The following is a 15,100-nucleotide window of genomic DNA, read 5'->3' as shown; positions in this document are numbered from 1 at the left end:
CGATAAGGTGTGGCCTATCCAGAGGTTTGTTTAAGGTGAGGCCTACTCAGAGTTGCAGATCAAAGTTACGCTTGTTGAAGAATACAGAGGAGATAATACATGTAAAGGCCTACCAATGAAGTAAGTGATGTCCACCTCATTGCGCCAGTCATCATAAATCTATCCCTAAGCTTCTTATCTTGTTAGAGATGAACCGCCATATATATCATCAAACTATTTTGCATTTCCTAAATAGCGAATTTTAAGGAATAAATAGCGATTCTTTACCATTCCTAATTTGCGATGAGCAAATTGCTAATTGCAAATTACCCATTCATTTCCATGGGCCAGGAGGCCCATAGCAATGAAGGTGCAATTTGCGATTAGCAATTAGCTCATCGCAAATTAGGAATTTTTCCAAGGGTGCAGGGGTGTCTCAAGAACACCCTGCTGCACCCCTGAAAAAGAAATTTGGGGGCATATGGCGCACATAAATTTTAAAAACATTCCTTTACCTCAAAAACGATTTTCAAGTCATAATTTGAAAACACTGCCCACGGGGAAATGACTTAAAATGTCCTTAAGACACATGAAAGTGTTTTTTTAAAGCCTTTGCAACTTTTTTGGGTCACTTTTAACATGGCTATGTAACTCAAACAGTCAAAATCTAAATTTACCATGCACAGGTGGGAGCATATTTACAAGGAATTTGCTCCACGGGGAAAGGTCTTTTAATTTAATATGGGAAAAATAACATCAGAGACACAGAAATGCCTTATAAAGAAGCATACACCATTATGTCCTTGTCATAAATTTTAAAACCATTCCTTTTCCCCAAAAACGATTTTCAAGTCATAATTTGAAAACACTCCACATGGGGAAATGACTTAAAATGTCCTTAAGACACATGAAAGCGTTTTTTGATTGCCTTTGCAGCATGTTTGGGTCACTTTTTACATGGCTATGTAATGCAAACAATCAAAATCTAAATTTACCATGCACAGGTGGGAGCATATTTACAAGGAATTTGCTCCACGGGGAAAAGTCTTTTAATTTAATATGGGAAAAATAACATCAGAAACACTGAAATGCCTTATAAAGAAGCATACACCATTATGTCCTTGTCATAAATTTTAAAACCATTCCTTTTCCTCAAAAACGATTTTCAAGTCATAATTTGAAAACACTCCACATGGGGAAATGACTTAAAATGTCCTTAAGACACATGAAAGCGTTTTTTGATTGCCTTTGCAGCATGTTTGGGTCACTTTTTACATGGCTATGTAATGCAAGCAATCAAAATCTAAATTTGCCATGCACAGGTGGGAGCATATTTACAAGCAATTTGCTCCACAGGGAAAGGTCTTACATTAAAATGGGAAAAATAACATCAGAGACACTGAAATGCCTTATAAAGAAGCATACACCATTATGTCCTTGTCATAAATTTTAAAACCATTCCTTTTCCTCAAAAACGATTTTCAAGTCATAATTTGAAAACACTCCACAGCTCCTATGCACAAAAACACCCTGTCAGTACTAATACTTCACATTTTCTCCAATTACATTTTCTCAAAGAAACAAAATCTATTTGTAAAACACTTGAGGCAAAGCAACATTTTAAAGACACAACTTTCTTCATAATTTTCTCCTTAAAGCACACTATTCTCTATCTAAATTAAATAAATCTTTTCTCACCTTAGCAAATACTTTATGAGTTTCAAAACAGTCTCAGAAACACACCACTTTGTCTTTAGCAGAGCAAAAGGTATGCACTCCAGAGTCTGTAGCTATCAAAAGCACAGAAATGCTGTAATTCTTCACACATATCTCTCATGTCACCCAATCAAAACACTTCCCTCACTTTTTTCAAATCAAAACCCTTCCCCCCTCTGCCCTCTCTGCCTTTTTTGCATAGCAACCACCTCTTGGAAGACCTCTAGTGTTTGCAAGTTCACACAACAATGTTTCAATTGAACTCTGAACTCTCAGTGCACCTGCATATCCAGTGCAATCTTTCATTTAATGATTTTTTATTGACCACTCAAAATACATCTTTCAAAGAACTCCTCCATGCACCCTAACTTTCTGTTTTCAGCAATCAAAATCCACCAATCACTGTTACTGCTTCATTAACACAGAAACTCCACAGTTTTTTTCATTTTAAACTCTTATTTTTTCAACTGCCATTTCATTGCCACACTTCATCTGACTGCAGGAGAACCTTCTCTCACCATGTTTTCTGTCTGGATTGTTGGACATAGTTACATCTACTGGGCTCAGAGGTATGCTTATAACAGAAATTTACCTAACCTCAATTTACAAGATGTGGAAATTAAGTGGTTTGGCCACAGAGGATTAAAATGTCACCAATTGATACCATTGGTGAAAACCTTTATGCATTTGCCAAAACCTGACCTGTTAATTGTGCACTGTGGAGGTAATGACTTGGGCACTTTGACTGGGGTAGGTCTGGAAATGCTTTTAAACGACACCTTTGAGCAATTAATGGCACTTTTTCCTCAGACTGCCTTGGTATATTCAAATATATGCCAAAGACAGAAATAGAGGTGGTCGAACCAATTTTGTCCACAAATTGAGAAGTCGAGGAAGCATGTAAACAAATCTGTTTCAGCTTACATGAGAGACCATGGAATGGGCTCCGTGTACAATAATAACTTGCGTTACTACATGCAAGATATCTACAGAGGAGATGGAGTTCACTTCTCAGATGAGGGCAACAGAATTTTCATTCTGAATTTAAGACTGTGCATTGGTACCTACTTATAAGTACCTAAATGTACCATAAACCCAAAAGCTCTTCTCAGAGCTACCCTACATCTGATCACTCACAATTATTATTTTACTCTAACTTTTTTCACTAATTTTCAACAAAGTACGCTCCCCGGGGCGCTACCCGGTACGCGAACCGGAAGCTAACCTCGCGAAATGTTTTAAAAAAATGTTTTTTTTCCGCACATATGGGCCTCCTCAGCCACCCTCACAAAACCTAGGGGGTCAAGATAAGTCTACCGTGCCCCCTTCTACCCATTCTAAACATTAGTTGCCCTCCATCTTGTATCTTAATTCGACCGAAACACAAAATGGTGGACTCCCGTAACGCTTCAGGTTCGCGTACCGGGGCGCTCGCCAGTTCGCGTACCGGGTCGCTCCCCGGGAAGCGCTCCATCAAAAAAGGTGGGAAAGTAATTTACAGAAAAACGACTGGAGACACTTTCACCAAATATAGATTACCTCATACTACATACCAAGCCCTATCATTTTCACAAATTTGATTGAAATTCCATTTAGCCATTTAGCCTGTAGACCTCTCTAAATACCGTGAGGTAAATTACTTCACACAACACATCTGAAGTGTTGGAATTGACAACCAATGAAAATGTTACTTTCATTTTCTACTTTTTTTACCTGACATTTGATTGGTTATATACCTGAATATATATAAAGGAAGAGAATGAAACACAGCCATTTTGACTACTACTTCCTGGTGTACATTTCAATTGGATTTTCACTAATCACTTCAACTTCTTTGTAAAGGTAAGTTGTTATTTTAAAAACTGAAGTATATTGTGCACTATCAGTTAATATGGTAAACTTTTTCTGATAGTTATATACTATCCCTCTGTAGTAGTTATAGATTTAGATAGACTTCTCTGTTATAGTTATGGATGGAGTTAGGCTTCTCTTGTATAATTATGAAATTACTTACGTTAAATGACATACACTTTTTTATATTCCTACTTCCACTCTGATACTATACACTGCCCAAAGATAAATTCACTGATAAAAACTGCCTATCTAAAATTAATCCCAACAGTGCCCTATCTCTACTAATATATATTTTTTTTATCCAAATTTCAGGCAAAATGGAAGGCGAACACAAAGTTTCATTTCAAATTGTCCTGCAAGAGAGCAGCCAAGAAATAATTGATCCAAATTATATAGAATTTATGGATGAAACTTGGGACCAAGAACTACTGCAATGTGTGCAAGCAGTAGATGACCTCCTTCAAAATGAGGACATTTTACACCCTCAGAGATTACAAACTATGTTCAATGAAAATAATGACATTTCAGACAGTGAAATGTAAAGTTTATTAAATTTTGAAACACAATCACAATAATAAATAATTGCTTAAAAAATAAAGAAATTAAAAAATAATCAACAAAACCAACAATCAATTAACATACAGTATTTGAAAAGTCTATCATTCTTTTTTCCTTATAGTACGCTCCCCAGAACGCTTCCCGGTTCGCGAACCGGGCGCTGCCCACGCAAAAAAACAATATATTTTTTTTTTTTTTTTTGCCCTGCGGGGCCCTTTTAAAGCCTCCACATCAAACCTAGGGGTCAGGGAGGATCTACTATGCCCACTTATGGTCATTTCCCCCTTTGTTTTGGCCTCCTCTTGTCTCTCGATCCTACCGAGAGACAAGATGGCGGCCGCTCCGGACTGTTTAGAATGTTGACAGACACCGGAGAGCCAATCAGCTTCGCTTCGCGAAGTTCCGTTACGCGTAAAGTACGCGAACCGGAGCGCTGCCCAGAGCACGCTTACAGATATATATCTTTTTTTGAACGTTAATTTCTCAAAATCCACTGGAGCACATATATTGAGACCTAGCAAAGGCACATCGGGCTAACAGTCCCTACAATTTTGCCAAGTTTCGTGCAAATCCATTCAGCCGTTCAGGCTAAAAGTGAGGCCAACCGCCCTATGGAAATTAACATTGGAAAAACACGTTTTGGGACCCCCCTTTTTTCTCGGCCCCCCCTTCACGAACCCCCCCCAAATTTCCAGGGGCTGCTCAGAAACAAAATGTTCCATTTTCCAGAAAATTTCAGCCAATTCCGTCCACAAACGCCAAAGTTATTAGACATAGAATTTTCAAAAATCCCATAGGGAAAAAATCCTAACTATATATACCTACTGGCGACCGCCAGTAGGTAATATATATATATATATATATGTATATATATATATATATTACCTACTGGCGGTCGGCTGTAGGTAGTTACAGTTAGGACCGAGTTTCCATAGGAAGAACATTTTTTGTTTTGCTTATAACTTTGACGTTGTTTGGTGAATCTTGTTTTGCTTATAACTTTGACGTTGTTTGGTGAACCTTCATGAAATTTTCAAAACTAATTCTTTGTTCATATCAGCTACTATGTTGAATTCGTCAAGGGGGGCTGAGAAAAAAGGTGGGTCCCAAAACGTGTTTTCTCAATTTTAATTTCCATAGGAAACTTTAGACAAGGCTACAGGTCAAACGGGTGAACGGAATTACCCCAAATGTGGCAGGGAGAAGGGTCTTATTCTAGAAAGCACTCTTTTGTTTATTTGGTGTAAATCCATTCAGTAGTTTTTGAGAAATATCTAAATTTACAGATATTGATACTTGGGAATTCAGGCATCTGATTGGCTGAGGAATTATGACCACGAGCTTTCTGCTGATTGGCTGCCAGCACTGCAAGCAGTTGCAACTAGGAAGTATTAGCCGCCATTTCGTGATTTCTCGAAGCAAGTAAGGGGAAAAAATGGTGAAAAATGTGGGAAAGAGGAGGGTAGGAGCATTGTAACCTGTGTGGGGTGTTTAGGGTGTGCTATAGAGGAGGTGCGAAGCAAAGTATTCACCCCTAGCGGTGTGAAAGTGGTGGGCTATGGAAATTAAGTGAGGTATTGTGTAGAGTCTGATGCTGGTGAGGTGAGCTGGTGCGGGACTCGGGGATTAAAGGGTGAGCCCAAACTGTGTGTTATGGTGTGAATTCAAGTGCCGTGACCGTTGCACTACAGCGGTGGAAGTAGTGTCAGCATGTGTTTATACCTACTAGGATGAACTACCGACCCGTACTGGTCTGAAAGTCCTGGGGTGCGTAAAATATGTGAGATATTGTCTAGAGTCTCATGCTGCTAAGCTGAGCTGCTGCCGGACTCGGCGATGAAAGAGTGAGCCTAAAATGTGTGTCAAATGCTGTGAATTCATGTGTTCTTGCCGCTGTGCCACATCTGTCCACATAGTGTCAGCATGTAGTTATGTCTACTCGGAGGAACTTTGGTTTCGAACATTGTAACTTGTGTATGGTGCATAGGGGTGTTAAACAGGGACTGCTAAGGTAAATTTTTGTGTATGAAATTAATTTGGCATTTGTACAGTGGAAAGAACGGACTCCTCTGGGTATGATGGCCCTGCGGGCGTAAGCTGAGGTGCTGCTGGGGTTGGGGATAAAGCTGATGAACTACTGACCCCTATTGTGAACTTTTAACCTGCACGTGCGTTAAATGTTCGATAAAATGTTGCAAAGGTATATTGTTAGGTTACAAAAGAAATTGATGAACGTTTAACCTGCAGGTATCGTAGAATGTTCAAGAAAGTGTGATGATAAAATAGGTTGAACTTGTGACCTGTATGTGGCGTGGAATATTAAGTAGCTTTTCATATGGAAAATTCTAAATTAACCAATGGAGATACGTTTTCGAATATCGTTGAAGAAATGAAGTATTCTGATTTGTTCTTTACATATATTTATGTGTGGAGTGACAGAGAAATTATGCCATTCCTGGTTCCATTCATGATGAAATCGGTGCTTTACATGTACTATGTGACGAAAAAAGAATTGCATGCGTGTGTGACATTTGAAATCTGCATACCAACTACAAAGGTGAGTTAGAAATTAACATGGTGTGTTATATGCTCTTTAATAGTGATTAAGTATTTGAGGTGATGTTTTTAAGTTTGAAAGTATTTTTTATTTCAAAGTGATAAAGTGTTATTTAATTATTCCGTTTGGATATTGGTTATTAAATATGCATAAAATTTGACCTGTTGGTAAATAAGTACTTCATATATGTTTAGGAATGTTTCACAAAGAAGAAATGGAGTTTGTCATCTTTATAGGACTGTATTGGTTTTTAAAATGAGGTACAGCATTAATTTGGGTTTGTAATGTATTCGGGGGAGATAAACAAAATGTCGCACGTTTGCAAATTATACTTTTTGTGAAAATAGTGGGGTGGTGGTAGGAGATGTATGTGTTATTAAGTTAAAAGCGATAAAACGAAACCCAAAAACGTTATATGGGCAGGTTGTGGTCTAATTTTTGACACTTAGAGGTACATTTGAATGTAAGTCGAGGTAGGTGGTTGTACTGTGAGGCTCTCTAAAGTGTTTGGAGATTACATGGAGATGAGATGGAGATAGGAAAAGTGATACGTTCCTTTTATACGTGCGCATAGTTTGAATCATTCTATCATAGGTTGAGATATATTATGAACATGGTTTTGGTTTGCATTTGGGTTAGGTTAATAGTTTTTATAGTTTCTTACTATTGATTAATAAAAAGGTAGGTATACTAAAATATATGGTAGTAAACGTATTAATTATTGTCTGTTGTTATGAAATAGAAGTGGTTGGGGAGTGCTTCTTTAGAAGAGATGTTTTATACATGTGTGAGAGAGAAGAAAGAAAGGAAAATGTGCGTTATATTTTCTGCATGACTTTGTTGACATTACAGAACTACATGTGACTTTAAATGATACTATTTGTTAGGCTGTGTACCTGTGATGGATATATGTAGGTGTTGAAGTGGTCCAAATTATATTGATGCTCAGCTTCACTATTCTTTTTGAGACACTCGTCAATTTATTCATTCCATTTAATATCTTTAATATAGATACAATAAAGGGACAGTATATCAAAAGTTTGGGAATTAGAACTTTGTTTACTCTCCCCATCCCCTGATATACACTCCACAATGTGTTTAAACAACTTTAGAAACATATAGATGTGTAGCTAGTAAAGGTGATGTAGTTCCACTGGGCCTATTCTAAACCGTGCTATGGTATGATTTATGTTTTACCCTCCAATTTGGATGTTTGAATACTTTTTGCTAATAAGTTTTACGGCAGACACTTTTTTAAATTAACGTTGTATATGTGTATAATGGCGCTACTGGGAATGGTGGGGGTTTCCGTTTGATTTTGTATGGTTAACCCAGGGCAGGTGGGTGGGTGTGGGTGAGGTGGAATTTAGTAACGTGCAGATGTCAACCCACTAAAGGTGATGTAGTACCAATGGGAGCACTTATAACGCGCCCTATGGCATGGGATATGTTTTACCAATAAATTTGCATGTTTTAGTACATTTTGCTGATGAGAGTTTCATGAAACACCTGTTGAAATGAAGCCTCTGTATGGCTATAGTGACACTTCTACGTTTGCTGGGGCTCTTTCTTTTATTGCGTAAAGTAAAGCAAGGGCGGGTGTTGAGGTGGTGTAGTGGTACTGCGACTATTTATAAGCTGTCTTATGGTACGGTGTATGTTTGAGTTTCCAAATGGCACATTTTAATAGCTTTTGCAGATGAGCTTTCCGGCAGACACCTGTTGACATTAACTCTATGGTTGGTTATAGTGGCGGTAACGGGGCTCGTTGTTTGATTTTGTAAGGTTAAGCAAGGGCAGGGGTGGGGGTGGAGGTGGGTATGTAGCTGATTATAACACATACATTTGTAACGTGGACATGTGTAGATAGCAAAGGTAATGTAGTTTCACTGGGCCCATTTATAAACCATGCTATGAGATAGTTTATGTTTTATCTGTCAATTTGCATTCTTGAATACTTTTTGCTGATAAGTGTTCCGTCCGACACCTGTTAAAATTAACCCTGTGTATGGGTATAGTGGCGCTACTAGGAAAGGTGGGGGTTCCTGTTTGATTTTGTATGGTTAACCAAGGGCGGCGTGGGTGTGGGGGAGGTGGGTATGTTGCTGAATAAAACACAGAATTTAGTAACGTGCAGATGTCAAGCTACTAAAGGTGATATAGTACCACTGGGAGCAATTTCTTTTATTGCGTAAAGTTAAGCAAGGGCAGGTGTGGCGTGGTGTAATAGTACTGTGACTATTTATAAATCTTCTTATGGTATGGTGTATGTTTGAGTTGCAAAACTGCAGGTTTTAATAGCTTTTGTCAATGAGCGTTCTGGCATACACCTGTTGACATTAAGTCTATGTATGGCTATAGTGGCGGTAACAGGAGTGCTGGGGCTCATTGTTTGATTTCGTAAGGTTAAGGAAGGGCATGATTGGGGTGGGGGAGGTGGTTGAGGTGGTTTTGTTGCTGATCATAAGACGGACATTTGTAATGTGGACATGTGTAGCTAGTAAAGGTAATGTAGTGTCATTGGGGCCATTTATAAACCGTGCTATGGGATGGTTTATGTTTAACCCTTCAATTGGCGTGTGAATACTTTTTGCTGATAAGTGTTCCGGCAGACACTTGTTAAAATTCACGTCCTATATGGGTATTGTGGCGCTACTAGGTATATGTTTTTCTGGCTAATTCCCATGTTTTAATATGTTTTGGTGATGAGTGTTCCAGCAGACAGCTACACAAATTACACAACATTTCTGTGGATATCAAATCTTCCTGCTGATAGACTCTCTTGCACTGTGGTAGAAGGCTGCCAGCATTGATGGCAAATTATGAAACTTGGTGCCATTGTAGATTTCAAGGGCAGCTTGCACTGTTTCTTAGTTACTATGGTGTAGTCAGGTTTCTAAGTGGGAGGAAAAAAAGTGGGGGTGCTCTAAAAGGGGGGGCAAAGCTGTAAAAGGGGTATGGGTATGCAAGTAGGGCCGTGGTCTACATCAAGATAAGTATCATTGTGTGCTTTAGAAAATCCTCTCCAATTATCCTACGTTCGAAAAAAACATTCTTTAAGGGATTTCCCTCCCTTCTACCTAGCATGATGTCTCCAGTTCTCAGTAGTGAGCAAAATAAGCATACTTACATCGATGTGCATGCTCTCACTGCAGGGCAATAAAAAATAAAAAAATTGACTATTTTTGTGAGGGCTGAAAATAGAGCCCGATAGAGACCCATTTGTGGGCTCCCTGAAAATAAATGCTGTTCCTCAGACCCGGCCCAATTAAAGTCAAGCATCCATCCATCCTAAGTACTGCGCCATTCAACCATCTTTTAATTGATGCATACATGCCTATTTATATACATACATACATCTGTTCCTGCACTTATCTTAAGCATCTATGAGCCCACTCACCTATAGTAAGCACTGTGCCATTCATGCAGCCATACACCTATATATGCGTAGATACATCTGTTCCAGAACAAATTCTAAGCATCTGTCAGCCCACCCTTCTATTGTGAGTACTGGTCCCTGCATTCATTCATCCTTCCATCCATACATACATTGATACATCCATCCATGTATCTATCTATTGATGCATCTGGCCATGCATCTCCTCGCCCTTTATTAAACTATACGTTCTAATTTCCGTGCATCCTCTGCCCCCGATCCTAAATTTGGCGTATTATACTCATACACCCAGCCTCTTAAGCTGTCGAAAACGATGCGATAAGCATTAGCAGGCAGATGTTTCTTATAAAGAACAACAAAGCTTTGAGTTGCTCTTTGTGGAGCATACTTCACCACCCTTCTCTGGTGGTGTTTTAAAAAAAGGCACATCTATCGAAAGAAATGTAAGGAGCTTATCTGTGTAAGATGTTAAATTAGAAACATAACGTTTTGTTGAGTTGTATATAGGTAACAGTTTTAAAGTGGATGTGACTGACAGATACTGAATACCTGTACTTCTTACATTTGAGAAAGTATACCAGAGAGCTAGTTTGGAGTGGTGAGAACCTGCAGTTCTATATTTCCATGTGAAGCACAGTATAGGAATCTAAAAGTAATTGTATGGCTTTTATGTTTATATTAAAGAGGGGGTGAGAGAACTCAGTGAGCCAGTGAAAGCGTATGTTTTCATAGCACTAAAACAAGAGAGTGTGCAAGGTCAGAGCCGTGTCGTGCTGGAGTTGCCTGCTTGTGGTCGTTTCCAGAGGCGCAACCAGAACAAAATTTCGGGGGAGCCTAATTATTTTAACAATAGGCAGAGTGGGGATGTAGGTACTTTAAAAAGGGGTGAAAAAGAACAGAGTCTCATTAACAAAAAAATTATCTTTTGAAGATCTGTGGGCAATGGGCATTGCACGCCTGGTGGTCTGTCTGCTAATCTCCTCACGATGATGTTGCTCCTGCGTTGCAGAAAGAGAAGGGAAATCCTGAGAGCAAATGGCACTCTTGAAAGGATTTCCCTTCACCTACAATGCGAGTCACCTGGCATGATGTCTTCACTTCTAAGTATTGAGCAATGTGCATGCTCTCCCAGTCTCACTGCAGTGCAATAAAGAAAAAAACAACAGATTACCTTTGTGTGGCCCGAAAATAGAGCCCCATAGAGACCCGTTTCGAGGCCCCCAAAAATAACGTGCTGATGGTCAACACCCCACAGACACCCCCCCCCACTTAAAGCCCTGGGTGCAGTGTTATGTTTGCGAAGTTGTAGATAAAATTGTTGGGCTAATAATGGTAATTTCTGTGTGTGCTGTTTGGTTTATAATATCATACTGAGTACATAGATTAACATTTTTAAAAATACAATCTATAAAGTTGTCTGCGGTGGGTTGCAGAGAAAGTGCTGTGGGGTGGTGGGGTGCGGCGGAGAGGTGAAAAGTACGAAGTAGTGAAGTTACATATAAATTGTAAAATTGTATCTAAATAATTAAATAAATACTTGCTGTATGTTCTATGGCGCTACTTGTCATCCTAGTACTCTTCTGTCATGCTCCATCAAATTGCAGTCGTTAGTGGAAGTTTTGTAATTGTATGTTATTATTTTAACACAGTGAACAAATGTGAAAAATAATTGAATCTATTTTTTGTTTTTTTAAAAATTATTTCGTTTGGAATAACATTTGGAAATGCCTAGAAGAAGTGAAAAAAAAGAAAAGAGAAGAAAAATATATATTTGAGCAAAAGAAAAAATCTTCAATTAGAAAAAAATGCAAGTAGTACAGAAACAGTTTGTTCTACTAAAAGTAGAAGACAATTTTTGACCAAAATATTACGAACATTTAATGAAAAAAATCACACAAAAAGAAGAATTTTTTAAGTAAGGTGAAGCAGAGTTTCAATTTCAAATACCAGGAAAAGGAAACATGATAAAGAAATGGAATCTGCTGCTCGGAGACAAAAGCAATTTCAAGAAATTCGTCAGAGACTTTTTCGATCTAGAGTGATTCAGAATTTAATGAAAACATGCTGCAAATATAAAATGAAACTGTTGCAATTCAAAGAGAAGCAGCATATTGAAACTATAGTGGATACTGCTTTCAATTTAAAACGGAAGTTATTAATTCAGAATTTTTCAGAGAATCAAACTGTTGGATAAAATAATCAGAGTTTTGAAAGAAAAAAGTAGAAAAAAGAGATTTGTGAACAGAACAAACTTTGTAAAATCTTTAGTGGACATTGGAGACATATTTCTACTACTGAGCCTTTTTTTAATGAGGAAAGTTACTATCAGGAAAATAGTTTATCATTTGCAGTTGATACTGGAGTTCGTTGCTACGAAGTTCAGGATGGTTGTCCTCTTCCAAAGGAGGAAATGGTTGGTAAAAGTGCAGAAGAGTTAATAGATGAAGAAGTGCAAGAGAAATGTCCACAAGCTCCTGTGTATAAGTGGCGTCGTGGTAGTATTTGTACTATTTGACAGGAATCCATTGATATAATGCGAAATTTGCTACGAGAATATACTCAGAAAAGTATTTAATAGAAGACTAAGTTGTTACAAGGACTAGATCCATGTAATGTAAGAAAATATACTGAGTAGTATGGGCATTCTCTGTCTTGTCTTTCATGAAAAGTTTGTAAAAGTGTTTTTCATCATTTGAGGATGTTAGCAGTACACTATTCAGAAATGCTGAAGTTTGTAAGGAAACTGTACTATGAAAAAAGTCTTGCATTATGTTGAAGCGAACTAAATACAAGTCTTTTATATGGTTCTTTATCAGATGTTCAAAAAAAGTGTGATGATATTGAAAATATATATTTTGGTTCAGAAGAGCAGTTCATAGAGAGTGAACATTTGGCAATTTCAGATGTTGGAGGAGATGAGAAAGTGATTAGCACTGATCAGTTTGAAGAAGAAATTGGAAAGTTTAATGTAGTGTGCTCTGAAATACCAAACTATGTTTGTGTTTGTTGTCGACTTACTCATTATAGAAGTCAAAGTAGGAATGTTGATTTGAATTTGAAAAGTGAAAAAGAGAACAATGTTAAGTGGGAAGATTTTGCAACTTACTTGTTTGTTGAAGGTCGATTTGAGTTAGGTAGTGATCAACGTATATGTAAATATTGTTACAACAAATTAGAAGAGCACAAAATGCCTGCTAGAGCAGCACATACTAACTTAGAATTAGTAGCTATTCAAGAGGAACTGGACAAATTGAATACATATGAGTCGGTTCTAATTCAATCTGTTCATCCTTTTCAAACTATAATTCGGATGGAGCCTAAAACAGGTAAACTGCCACCAATAGACTTGCAAAGAGGGCTGAAAGGCAGATTGGTGTACTTACCTTCGGATTTTAAGAAAAATATTGAAACTATTGCTGGGGAGAAAGAGGAAAATGAGGCAGTAGTTATTTTAGTAAATGGTGTACCAACAAAGAGTTGGAAAATATGGCAAGAATTTGTGAATGTTTATAACGTTGAAAAGGCTACCTTATATTTTATAGAGAACAATATTTATTACAAAAATGTGAATGTGGATGAACAGGTAATAAGTTTAGAAGATAAATCTGAAATTTCAAGTGGTCAGAAAGTTGACAGGTCAAGGACTGAAGAGACTTATGAACATTTTATATTTGCATTCAAAAGAAATGATAGGAAGTAGCATTGAGTTATATCAAATGAAAAAAGCACAGGGAACTCCAATTAGTGTATGGGAGAAAAGCTTGGAAGTTCGTTGTTTTCCACAGTTGTTTCCTACTGAGAAGGTGGATGATATGATGACCGGCCTTTACGGATTCCAGCTTCAGAATATCGGTCAACAAGATTATATTCTGAAGATCCTAGATTTCGACGGTGTATTCCATACACATTTCACCTTTTGTTTGAAAGTGATCTGTTTTCTCTCTTGTATGCAGTGAACCACATTCCTAAAACTGGAGTTCATCAATCACTTCTTTCTGCAAAAGAATTTGTGGAGAAAGTTCAAGAAACAGATGAAAATTTAGATGCACAGTTTTTCAATTTGATGGCATGTCATCATGGAACAAATGAGTATTGATATTGTTGTCATGGAGAACTTAAGTGTGTGTTACGGAACTTAGGTACCCCAACATGGTTTGTCACACTTAGCTGTGTAGAGTATGCATGGGAAGATTTGCTTGAGTTTCTAAGAGAAGTGAATTCCAATATAAAATTTTTTGAAATAAAGACTCCTGGTGAACTGTGTTAATTGGATCCTGTAAATGTGTGCAAATATTTTAATCATAGGTTTCAAGCTATGATGTATTTTATCTGCAATGAAAAGAATCCACCTCTTGGAGAAGTTACTGATTTCTTTTGGAGAAAGGAGTATCAAGCAAGAGGTGCACCTCATATACATATGTTACTATGGATCAAGGACGCACCTAAATTTGGAAATGATTCTGATGATGAAACAGTATTGTCTTTCATCGAACAGTATGTGACATGTGAGATTCCAAGAGAAGAAGGAGATAGAAGCTTGAGACAGCAAGTTTTACGTTTCCAAAGTCACTGTTGTGAAAGTATTGGAGAAGAAAATACAAGTCTAAAGGAAAATTTAAATCCAAATGTCGATTTGGTTTTCCCCGTCCAGTCATTTGTAAAGGAAGAGTAAATTCTTTTTTTTCTTCTGAAATGCACACAATAACTTGGAAATCTTAAAAGAATACCTACAACTTAAAAAGAACAGAGGTGTCAAAGTACATCAAAGACTACAATCCAGTCATTTACAAAATGTGGTATGCGAACATGTACATCCAGTATGTTGCTGATAACTCAATTGCTGTTGCAAGTTATGTTACATCGTACATAACAAAATCAGAAAAAACAGAGATGAAACAAATGTGGGAAGAAATTGCACAATAGAATAGCCTCAGTAAAAAAATTGTACAGCTTTACTTTGAAAATGCTTGCCCATCGAGAAATTGGATACTATGAGTGTTCAGACCGCTTGTGCTCTTCAAGTTTATATAAATAGTCAC

This window comes from Lissotriton helveticus, chromosome 8, assembly GCF_964261635.1.
Source record: "Lissotriton helveticus chromosome 8, aLisHel1.1, whole genome shotgun sequence".
Classification (NCBI taxonomy): Eukaryota; Metazoa; Chordata; class Amphibia; order Caudata; family Salamandridae; genus Lissotriton; species Lissotriton helveticus.
This window is presented reverse-complemented; position numbering follows the sequence as displayed.